The sequence below is a fragment of the Mastigoproctus giganteus genome, chromosome 8, assembly GCF_048544385.1.
Source record: "Mastigoproctus giganteus isolate SK-2022 chromosome 8, ASM4854438v1, whole genome shotgun sequence".
NCBI lineage: Eukaryota > Metazoa > Arthropoda > Arachnida > Uropygi > Thelyphonidae > Mastigoproctus > Mastigoproctus giganteus.
The window spans coordinates 42,831,618-42,843,939 of NC_143582.1; positions in this window are offsets into that span (position 1 = coordinate 42,831,618).

Here is a 12,322-nt window from a genome sequence, read left to right on the forward strand (position 1 = left end):
TCTGTAGGGATAAATGGAGGGATACACTTTATCGTGAAAAAAAAATGTGTTCCTCTTCACTGAAATCTTCAATCATATAAAAAACAAGTTTTCAGAAACTGCTCTTCATTCCTATTTATGTATTACAATGATGAAGGGAAAGGGGCCAACAGAAAGTGCAAGTGGTGGCAGTGCCAGGAAACAAAACAAAATTGATTTAGAAATGAAGATGAAAATAATTTAAGTACGAAGCAGGACAAAGTTTGTCATCTATTGCAAAGGAATTAGGTCTTGCTGCTTCAACAGTGAATACTATTTTAAAGGACAGTGTGCATATAAAAGAACATGTTAAAGGATCAATGCACTTAAGATCAACAGTGCTCACAAAACAGTGTTCAGGTGCTATATTGAAGATGAAACAGCTATTAATAATATGGATGGAAAATCAGATTCAGAAGCAAGTGCCCCTGAGTCCAATAGCCATTCAAGCAAAAGCAAGAAGTACTTATGAAGGTATTAAGGATAAGTACGGCGAACCCCAAGCCAAGTTTGTGGCAAGCAACGGGTGGTTTAAGAGGTTCAAGTATCATGCTGGTTTCCAAAACATTAAAGTATGCGGTGAAGTTTCCAGTGCCAATTCTGCTGCTGCAGAGAAATGTTGTGATGTTTTTGAAAAAATTATTGATGAAGGCAGCTATTCAATGCTTCAAATTTTTAACATTGACGAGATTAATAGATTTTTTCCAATACAGAGACTGCTCTGTATTGGAAAAAAATGCTGTATCGAACATACATTGCCAAAGAGGAAAAGACAATGCCAGGTTTCAATGCTTCAAAAGATATGGCCACGCTCTTGCTTGGGGCTAATGCAGTGGGAGATTACAGATTAATACCACTGCTTGTGTACCATTCTGGAAATCCTTGTGCATCAATAAAGCCAGCCTAACCGTGTATTTCCGATCAAACCAGATCGAAAATGCACGGTTCGGCTGTTATCCATGCTCAATGCACATTGAGCATGGATAACAGTATCTCTCTTTGAGGATTGGTTTAAATGCTGCTTCATTCCTGAGGTTGAAAATTATTGGAAAGACAAGAACAATAATCCTTTTAAGATTTTGCTTCTATTAGATAATGCTCCTGGACATCCTACACAAATAGATTATTTCAATTCAATTCAAACGTGAGAGTCATATTTCTACCGACAAACACGACTTCACTCATCCAATCTATGGATGAGTGAAGGTGTTATGTTCAGGATGTTATTTTGAATTTAAAAGCATATTATTTACACACATTTTCTCAGACATTGTCTGCAGTAGATGGTGAGAGAAATTTTACGTTAAGAAACTTTTTGGAAATCTTACAATATTTACCATGCCATCTTAAACATTAATAAGTCCTGTGCAGAAATTACTAAAAGTTGTTTAAATGGCACATGGAAGAAAATATGCCCATGCCACATAAAATGCTTCAAAAAGTTTGAAAAAGACGAATCATATGAAGAGGTTACAGATAAGATTGTAAAGGTTGCAGAGCTACTTCAGTTAGAGGTTGATGCCAAAGATGTGGAGGAGTTAATAGAGGAAGAAGAGAAGGAATTATCTAACGAATAACATACTGACTGGCAAGCAGCAATATTGAAAGAAGAAAATGCTGACGAGGCTCAAGATGAACCAAATGAGGAGCTGAGACGCTTCATCACCAGAGAGATGGCAATGGCATTTCGTGAAATTGCATCGGCAATGGCAAGGTTTGAGAAGATGGATCCTGATAGCGAACAATTCTTAAAAGTTAACAGAGGGGTGAATGATATGCTTGCTTGCTACAAAGAAATCTATGATGAAAAGAAAAGCCGTCCAGTCATCCATTAATATGTTCTTTCATAAGGTTGAGTGGCAAACCCCTTCTAAATCTCCACAACCCTCAACCTCCACAGCAGCATACTTATCAGCTGAAGACGTCAATTCCGGCAACGATGCTCAAGAGGTAAAACTTACTGACATTATGCCTGTCTCCTCTCTTTTTTTTTTTTTTTTTTTTTTTGTAATTTTATAATTTTTTAAATTGCATGCTTTTGTAATTTTTCCTGCACAGGAGAAAAAAAATTGAATAAATACAATAAATAATTCTGTTCACATGTTCATCAAATATTTCTTTTTTTGATTCAATCAATTCAGCAAGTGCTACACAAGCATGGGGGAAATTCCGACTTATGTAGAGTTCTGCAGAACACAACCCTTACGTTAATCGGGGAGTGGCTGTAGTTACTGTTTACTTCTAAAAGAATAAGAGAAGTTTACCTCAATGTGATATATAGAACACTTCCGTATGATACTCTCCAGAAATTAAAACGAAAACAATTTAAAAAATTGAGAAACTTACAATGCAGTCGAAAATAATTAAAAATCAATTAAACACAATTAAAAATTAAAAATCCAGTTAAAAATTAATTTAACAAAAAAATTGCAAAACGATCCTGAAGCTGACAATGCTTTTTTTGCTGTGTGTCGTGATCACAGGAATGAAAATTGATATTGAATGAAAAATTCCTATGATCATGACATACGGTTGAAAAGCGTTGTCAGCTTCAGGAAGGAAAATCGTTTTGCAATTTTTTTTGTTAAATTAATTTTTGACTGAATTTTTAATTTTTAATTGTGTTTAAATTGATTTTTAATTGTGTTCAATTGATTTTTAATTATTTTCGACTGCAATGTAAGTTTTTTGACTTTTTAAATTGTTTTCGTTTTAATTTCTGGAGAGTATCATACAGAAGTGTTCTACGTATCATATTGAGGTAAACTTCTCTTATTATTTTACAAATATTGATATCAACATAGAACGTATTGAGCATTAGAGCTCTGGTTCATACTATCTAGTTACTATTTACAGAAGAACATTGTAAATATTGACACTATATGCAGCACACTGACTTATTTAACCTTTAGCTATTTTTAACTCAAACTCGTGTTGGTATTTTACTAGTTAAACTGAAGACCAGTAAAATACCACCATGTGATTAGGAGCAACTAGAGAGATATGCATCATCTCAGAATTTGATTATTAACAAACTGTTCAATAATATCATAGGGCGAGTTTCATTGATATCAGCAAGCATGCAGCTTCAAAGTAAAACCTGCTTACCTGTTTTAGCTTTCTACACTGAAGAAGACCGAGTCATTAAAGAAATTTTATATTTTATTATTACAATATATAAAAAAATAATTACAGTTCATAATAAAATTCTAGTGGCATGCTAACCCAATTAAGAAACTTTCAAAATCAATAAAATACCACCATGCATCACAGTGAAGTCACTTGCGTTATGTTTTAATGCACATTAATCCAAAAGTGCATAAGTGATATGCACAAATAAAGAAATGGCTGCTTATTTAAAAGTACAAAAATACACACTTAATCCTCCAACATGTATTGAATTATCTCATTCCTGGCAATTAATAGTTAATTCCAGAAAGCACGTAACAGATAGTTGACAGTAACAATTAGAAGTAGAATATAAAAGACTGTATGTATCACTCAATGACAAATAGATGAAACAGAACAGAATAGGATGCGAAAAGGACTGTGTCATTTTACAATAGGTGCAGTAGCAGATTTTTACACAGCAAGCATGGCTTCAGGCCAATAACAGAAAGAATAGGATACCCAAAATCAACTGTTGGGAACATTGTACACCGGTGGAAAACGGGAGATATCACGACCATTCATCTTAAGCTGGGTTGACACCATTAATGGCCCCAGAGGCATGTCATTAGTTGAAATGGATAGTGAGAGGAAATCACTAAGGCTTCCCTTAGTGATTTCCTCTCACTCAAGCGTGTCACCACCTGGTGTAGACAGGGAAAGCATTTGGTGTTATAACAGGCAGAGAACATGGTATGGAGTGATGAATCATGCTACACAGTCTAGACATCAGATGGATGCACCTGCCCAAAGAACAGTTGCAGTTGAAATGAAGTTCGGTAGTTATAGTACTCAGATAATGATAATGTGATGATACATAGGCTTGTTTTGGGGTTTGACTTGGTCCATTGGTTTTCATTGATGAAACTATAATGCAGCTGTCTAATGTTATTCTGAATAATTCTGTCTTACTGGCACTATCACATTTCTTTGGAGGAGCCATATAATTATGACAAAAGCACAGTCAGTGCACTAGTATTTTGAGGAGAATAATGTGATGAATTTTCCATTTCCATCCTAGAGCCAAATCTGAATCCAGCGCCTCCGTAGCCAGGTGGGCAGGAGCAGCAGTGCGTAGCACACACTTCTTGATTAGACCTGGGTTCGAGCCCGTGATCATCAAATACGGAGGATGCGGAAAGGTTAGGGAATGACCACCGCATATCCCCGGAGCAATATGGCCTTAGTTGCTGATGCTCCTAAAAACCAAATAACAACAACAAATCTGAATCCAGCTGAATGTATTTGGGAATGATTTGGAACAACAGTTCTAGTTCAGGCAGAGAATTAATTGCAGCCTTTTGAATGAGGCAGAGCAAGATTCCAGGCTCCACATACCAAAAATATTTAGAAAGCATCCCCCAAAACAGTTACTGATATCATTTTTTAAATGTTTTTAGCAAAAGCATTTCTTGGCACTAGGCATGGATCGGTGTGTATGGGAAGAGGGTATTGATTCTTGTATTTCTTGTATTTCTGGATCCCCACTAGGTGAGATTTCCAACATAATATAGGGCACTCTGCAGGAAAAGGTTAGGCACCTCTGGCACACATATATTACTTCAGCTTATGTTGTTATAAATTGCAAGGTGTTAAGTAGTAGGCACTCATTGAAGCTGTAATTTATAAATATATCTGAGCTAATTGTAGCACAGACAATCTCAGCAGAAACATTTGAAAAAGATGGCAAGCATTGATCAACTTGCTGAAATGGTAACAGTATGACCAGAACAGTGACAGTATGAAGTATACACTGTCACCAGAACCATAGACTATGTGACTATGCCAGTATGCATATGTTGTTTATGCTCGGGATAATGGTTTAAACGTTGAAACTAAGCTTCTGTTTTCATGTAGTTTTTAAATTGCTACAATAAAAATTTATCAGTGCAAGGTAGATGATGTATTACATGACACCGTAGATATGTTCCTAGAAAACACATTAGCTGCTTTTTTTTTTTCTTTTTTTTTTCCCTCTTCATGAAAAAAAAAAAAAAAAGCAGACAATTATGTTGTCATTACTAGACTTAAGTTTCTGTAAAGAGAAGTATGAGGGAAAGAAAAAGCTGGTTCTGTGAGTTTGGAGTTGGGTGAAAGGATATTGACTGTTTGAAACATATTTGGACTGATTTGGCAGAGAGTGGAGAATTACAGATGCCAATTCAGAACAGTGAACATGGAAGTATATGTAGAATATGCATTCAGACAAAGTGAAGAGAATTTGTGATTGACTGGCCATTTATTTACCCAGTTGCCCTCTTCTGAAAGGGCAATTGGGTTAATAAATAGCCAAATGAAAACTTTTTTTTCTATTTTTTATACAAAGGAAGCAATATTAGAGATAGGAATGGTAGACTTTTTTTTTTTGCAAGGTAAAAATGGGGCTTCTAGAAGGATTGAGGTTGACTAAATTTTCTTCACCCCTTTGGAAAGTTCTCAGAAGATCAGAATTTAAGCAACTAGTGGTGGATGGAGTTTGAGTCAGTGGAAAAAAGTCGTTAATATACAATGCAAAAAGAGTAAGAAAAAAAATTGAACCTTGTGGAATGCTAGCATTAGTAAAGAAGTTAGAAAATAGAAAGCAACTTACTATCATCCACAGTGAGCAGCCAGGGAAAAAACTGGCTACCCATTGCAAGAAACAGTCAGCAATCCATAAGATGGGAGTTTTTTTATAAGACCTTTATGTTAAACATGATCAAAAGCCTTAAAAACGTTAATAGCAACATCAGTGTTTCACCAAACTTTAGCATTGAAGTAACATAAGTCAGTATATCACCAGTGGATTGACAATGACAATCCTATTGATGAGATGGAGGGTCTCTAGATAATTTAGGAGCTGGATGGATTTCTCCATTACTTTGTAGAGAGTAAAGGTAAGTGCAATGGAATAATAATTGGAAAGGATTTGTCATTCACTTTTAGGAACTGTTTGGATATGAGCAAATTTTGATGCAGAAGGAAATACACCAATGGAATAAGAAAGTATAAAAATATGATATAGAACAGGAGCAGGCTCAAAGGTGCAGGTTTTGAGGACAGCTCTCTTACCATTCTGCTTTGTCATCAGCTTTCTTAGCATTCAGAATTCTAACATCCTTTCAAAAAATCACAGGAGGCGTTGAGTGGAGTGCAGTTTGTATGACAGGAGGCGATTTACCAAGATCATCGATACAAGAGTCAGAAAAAAAAAAAGTAAGATGCTGATAAATATGCTGTATCTTTAGCTGAGAATACAATAGAACTATTGGGTTGTAACAAACAGACAAAAGTTGCAGCCAGTAGCTTTCACAAGAGACTAGAATGGTCAACTACCTTTTGAATAAGAAGCAAACTTTTTACCTTAGCCTCTTCAAACTCAAGTTTGGATTGATTAATAACTTTTACAATTGCTGCAAGCTTTAGAGTAGGCAGAAAATGAAGCTGGGGATTTAGATATAAGCCACTGCAACATGTTACATTCTTATCTTGAACAGCCATAACACATTGATAAACCAAAGTTTATATGAAGGATACGATTTTAGAGTGGAATGTGGAAAAGATTTCATTTGTACGAGAATAATTTTACTGAACAAGCATTGAGATTCAAAAGATTTAAGCAGTAATTCAACCAAGGAATAGAAATCACACAGCACCATCACATTTTGCCTTGTTGTAATGCTATATGACACAAGGCGTAGGATGGGCGAGAGAGAGGCTTCATTGGAGAAGAGACCATCACCAAGGTTGTGATCTAAAATGCTTAAAAGACCACTAACGTTGACTGTGTACTTTGAAAGGTTGTTGGTGAGAAAAAGATCAGAGATGTGTGGTTAGGATTGTCTGGTATTCTGTCAAGTAGATTAATAAGTTGTGTAATGCCATTAGCAATCACACAAGCCCGAGCATTCCGATCAACTTGGCCCTTGTAACTAGAAAATTGAAGCCAGCTGAATTTGTGAACTTTGAAATCGCCAGGGGTAAATTACCTCACTGTTAGTCCAGATGAGGAAGTCTTCAACAAGGGAATTGTACGTGAAGCTTGGAAGATTATATGTAGAAATGGACATCATTGAGATTAGAACCAAGACTACATATATATTTGTGCAATGAATGAGGAAGTTTTTTTTTTTTTTTGCAAGGTTTATCATTTTTCAGATAAGTTTGTTCCATTAGTTGTGGTTTATTCAATAAATAGAAGTAGGAGGGGGGGGGGAATGTATAAATTAATGAATTTTTGGATATTGGTTACACACAGCAAGATTATACCCAGCTCTTTGATATAATATAATGTGACTGTGACATACATGTTACTTCAGACTCCCTCCACTCACTTACTGGCAGAATAGAGGCAGTGAGATTATATGCTAGCTGTTCCAAGTGCTCCTTAGAGGATTACCAATAGGTTCAGTCCAGTGAACTGTATAGCAGAAAGTCTGAAAACTTTTAAAACTGTACCCTTGAAATGTAAAGAATATTAGACCTTGCCATAATGCCCATTATAACCTTAAAGGACATCACTTATACTGCATGATAGAAGAGATGGATTTGCTAGAACATTGCTCTGGAGACTAAACATGAGTTTCACTACTTCAAACTTCCAGTAAGCAAGTGTGGTATTGTACCAAGTGATTAAGGTCATCTACTACTGAGTATTTGTCAGTGATAGAAAGGATTGGTCATTTCTTTGTGTGGTCTTCTCCAGTATACTAAGTGCAGTGTTTTGTACATTGCACTTGGTGTATTCAGTTACAAAAGTTCTAGCAGAGGATTTGGTTATCGCAAAATGACCATACTTCTATCCAGATCATTCAAGCCCCACTTGATGTACAAGTGGGACCCGAATGTCAGCTCCAATAGCATTCTTGGGTAACTAATCAGAAACAACAGTCTGAAGACCAGACTGCTTCCATTTAGTATTTCCAAAAGAAAATTATGAAACTATGGGGTGTTTGCATGTTGTAGGCCATCTAATAATCAGTCATAAACTGTATTTTAATAAGTATATTATTAACCACATTGCGTAACTAAATATTTCTATAATTGTGATAATAGCTTTTGTTTATCTTCATTATTTTAAGAAATTGTATATTGATTGGTCAGTTAAAATATTTTATCAATGACAGAAATTGAAAAAAACCTACATTTGATGAAAAAGCCAGACTTGCTATCATGTGGTGGTACTCAAGAATGAAATGTTATTGTTCTCATTTAACAAACATAGGGAAAGAAAGAAAGGTACAATGTATAAGTTCTGTTATACATATAAAAATAGTTCCCAGCCAGTTGCTGCCTATTAACCTTTTTCAGGCTACATATGTACGAGGACTGGTACAAAAGTAATGCCTCCTAATTTTTTTTCTTTCACATGTGGTGCCATAGATCATTTCGTGTGTCACTGAGAGATCTCTAGTTTCACCATGCTGAGTGGCACTGTGATTGGTCTCGTGAGTGCAGCACATGGATAGTTCAAATGGTGAATGTTTCAGATTTACAAGAAAATGAAGTAGAGGTTTTCCTTTCACGCAGTCACAGGTGACGAAACCTGGATCCACCATATGACCCTAAAACGAAGAGACAGTCAATGGAGTGGCACCATCAAATTTACTGCACAAGTATTCAAAAGACATCCTTCTGTTGGTAAAGTCATGGTGACAGTGTTTTGGGACAAATATGGGGTCTTGCTTGTGGACTTCTTGGAGCATGGCACCACAATCAAATCAGATCGATATGTGGAAACATTGAAAAAGTTGAAAGCCTGCATCCATAGAGTTCAACCGGACAAAAATCTTAATGAGGTTCTTCTTTTCCATGACAACATATGACTCTACACCAGTCTGTGCATGATGGTAGCCATCATGCACAGACTGGAGTGCACTGTTCTTTCTCGGCCCTCTCATAGCCCAGATCTTGCACCTTCCGACTGAGCGTGTCCGTAGCCAGGTGGGAAGGAGCAGCAGTGCGTAGCACACGCTTCTTGATTAGACCAGGGTTCGAGCCCATCACCACCAAATATGGAGGATGCGGAAAGGTCAAGGGAAGGACCACCGCATATTCCCAGAGCAATATGGCCTTAGTTGCTAATGCTCCTTAAAAACCAAATAACAAACAAACAAACCTTTCGACTATCACATCTTCAGCCTGCTGAAGGATGCACTCTATGGAATCCATTTTTCAGACCAGCTCAAGCAGTGTTCGCAAAGCCCTCCGGAGCAAGAGTAAGACTTTTACAGGATTGGAATACAGCGTCTGACTCAGAGATGGCAGAAGTGCATAGAAAATGATGGTGACTTAGTGGAACTGTGTTTATTAATGATTGAGGATTAATTGATGTAAAAGGCATAATTGTAGGAAGTAAATTTTCTGAGGGAAAAAATAGTGGGCATTACTTTTGTACCTATCCTTCTATATGCCTTATCACATACTTAGCATTACACACTTTGTAACACTCTTAATTGGAGCCATAAAAATAGTGTGCTAAATGGATCTACGTTAAGTGGGAGAGATTTATTCACGATATAATGTAAATAATTGTAACTGGCTTGCGTGACACACATTTCTGGCTGATTTTTAAGCATCATTTCTTTATATAACAATATTAAATGTAGCAGAAACACTTAACCTTTAAATATATTAATTTTGCAAGAAAATTTACCTTAAAATTATCAAACCTTATGTATTTACATTATTTATAATAAGCTTGCAATACTGTTCATTTTAAGATCACTTAAACTCATTAAGTGTAGTGTAAATCTAGCACCCTCCTGAATCCAGTTTTTTTTAGAATCTCCAATTTGCTTTCCAGTGAAAAGTTTTTTGATAGCTTTACACCTTCACATTATTAGCTCTAGCTGACTCACTTGATCTTTTTCAGTCCATTAAGGGGGGGAAAAAAAAAGATACGATTTGTAGTAATGGCTGAAACTGCAGAAATAAGCAAACATCTGCTGTCCCCACATATACAGTAAACAAAAATCAGCCATGCAAACAGTCATGTATGTGAACAGTATGGAAACCCAAAATGACTGGAAAACAAAAATAAGATGAAAACAGTATTGTTGATCAAAGCTCTTCTGTACAGTATATGGCTAAAAGAAACTCCCTGTCAGGAATGATAATGTATGTATCTATATATATGTATACATACATACATACATATGTATGTATGTATATATATACACACAGTAAGAGTCCCGTATCTGCGGAGGATACGTTCTAAGACCTACCGTGGATGGCTGAAACTGCAGAAATAAGCAAACATCTGCTGTCCCCACATATAACGTGATTTTCTTGTACATACATACGTATAATAAAGTTTAATTGATAAATTAAATTTATTATACGTATTTATGTATAATAATATGTTTAATTGATAAATTAAACAGACAGACATTACCAACATTAAATACGATAATAATAAAATACAGCAGACTCGATTTACTGAGATTTTTTTAACCAGGATACTTCAAGACTCCAAATTTAAAAAAAAAAAAAAAAAAATCAACGAGAAATCATAAAATTCAAGTAATAACTAGAATAGGTATAAACAGATATTTTGCAAGTTGTAAATAAGCGACAAGAAGCAGCGTTATAAGTCGTCATTGGGAGATTAGTGTACCTCTTATTTTGCAGTCCCCGCTGGCTTCACACCTACCGCTCAAAACAAACAAAAAAAGAGAAAAAAAGAAGAGACCAAATGTTTAGTTTGATTTAGTGCATTGCACCGCAAAAGGACAAATTTTGTTTCGTTATTTATGTCAGGAATGTCAGAATTTTTTTATAGTAACTTTTTTTTTTTAGAAATCGCGAAAATGATAGGCAAATGCAAGAGTTGTGCTTTCAAATTAAACAAAAACTTGAAATTATTCAAAAGTTTGAAAACGGTGCATCTGTTAAATCTCTAATGAACCATTATAATGTTGGTGACCAAATCATATGCGACATTGTAAAAAAAAAATAAAGGGAAGCATCGTATTGGCCACGTGAGTAGCACGTGTTTTTTTTTCTTCTTCTGTGGTTAACCGCAAGTAACTGAATCAGTGGATACGGGGGCACAACTGTATAATATTATATGCGTAAATTGTGGGCTGTGTACACTTTTTCAAGGTAATTTTTTATGCAATTGAAATAATTGTACTTAATCCTTTTCATTCCACTTTGAGCTTCCAGGACAGCTCTCCACTGGATTAGATTCTGTTCTTCTTTCCTTATTCCAGGTCATCTTAGGCCTACACCTTTTATGTGTGCCTTGTGAATTCTGTTCTAATGCTACCTTTGCAATCCATTTATCTAGGTTTCTTAACACATGAACAGTTCATTTCCTTTTTGTAATTTCAATTCTGAGTGGCATCTTTTCCCCATAGCCTTTTGTTACTAATTTTTTTTGTCCACTATATCCTTAGTACTTTTCTCATACATTTATTTGCAAACACTTATTAATCCTTTGGGTCTTCATCAGTATAACAGTATTGGCTTTATGTTTGTATTGAATAGTCTAATTTTGTTTCTATTACTTATATCTTGTATAATTGAATACTTTCATTTATTATTCATCATATCATATGCCACTTATGCTTTTTGTATTCTGTTCATTACTTCATTCTCCATACCTCTGTGTTTGCCAAAAGCTGACATCAAAAATATAAAGGTATTAACTTCCTCAACTGTTTCTTCTCCAGTTGTTGCGGCGCCTCCGTAGCCAGGTGGGAAGGAGCAGCAGTGCGTAGCACACGCTTCTTGATTAGACCGGGGTTCGAGCCTGTCACCACCAAATACGGAGGATGCGGAAAGGTCAGGGACTGACCACCGCATATCCCGGAGCAATATGGCCTTAGTTGCTAATGCTCCTAAAAACCAAACAACAACAACAACAACCAGTTGTTGCCATCCTGTTTATTTGTGGGTTAATTTTCATTATCTTTTCTTTTATTTATTTTTTGTTGCATATTTTGATGCTTTCAGGCTAATATGCATATATCATCAGCAAAGTTTAAATCATTTAATCTGGTTGTCAGTATAGCATGCTAATAACACTCTTATTATTTTTTTTCTACAAGGTTGATAATTTTATATGGTAGCCCATATTTCATTAATTTCCAAATTGCTTCCCTATTCATGCTGTCAAATGCCATTTCAAAGTCAATAAAACTAGTGGCTG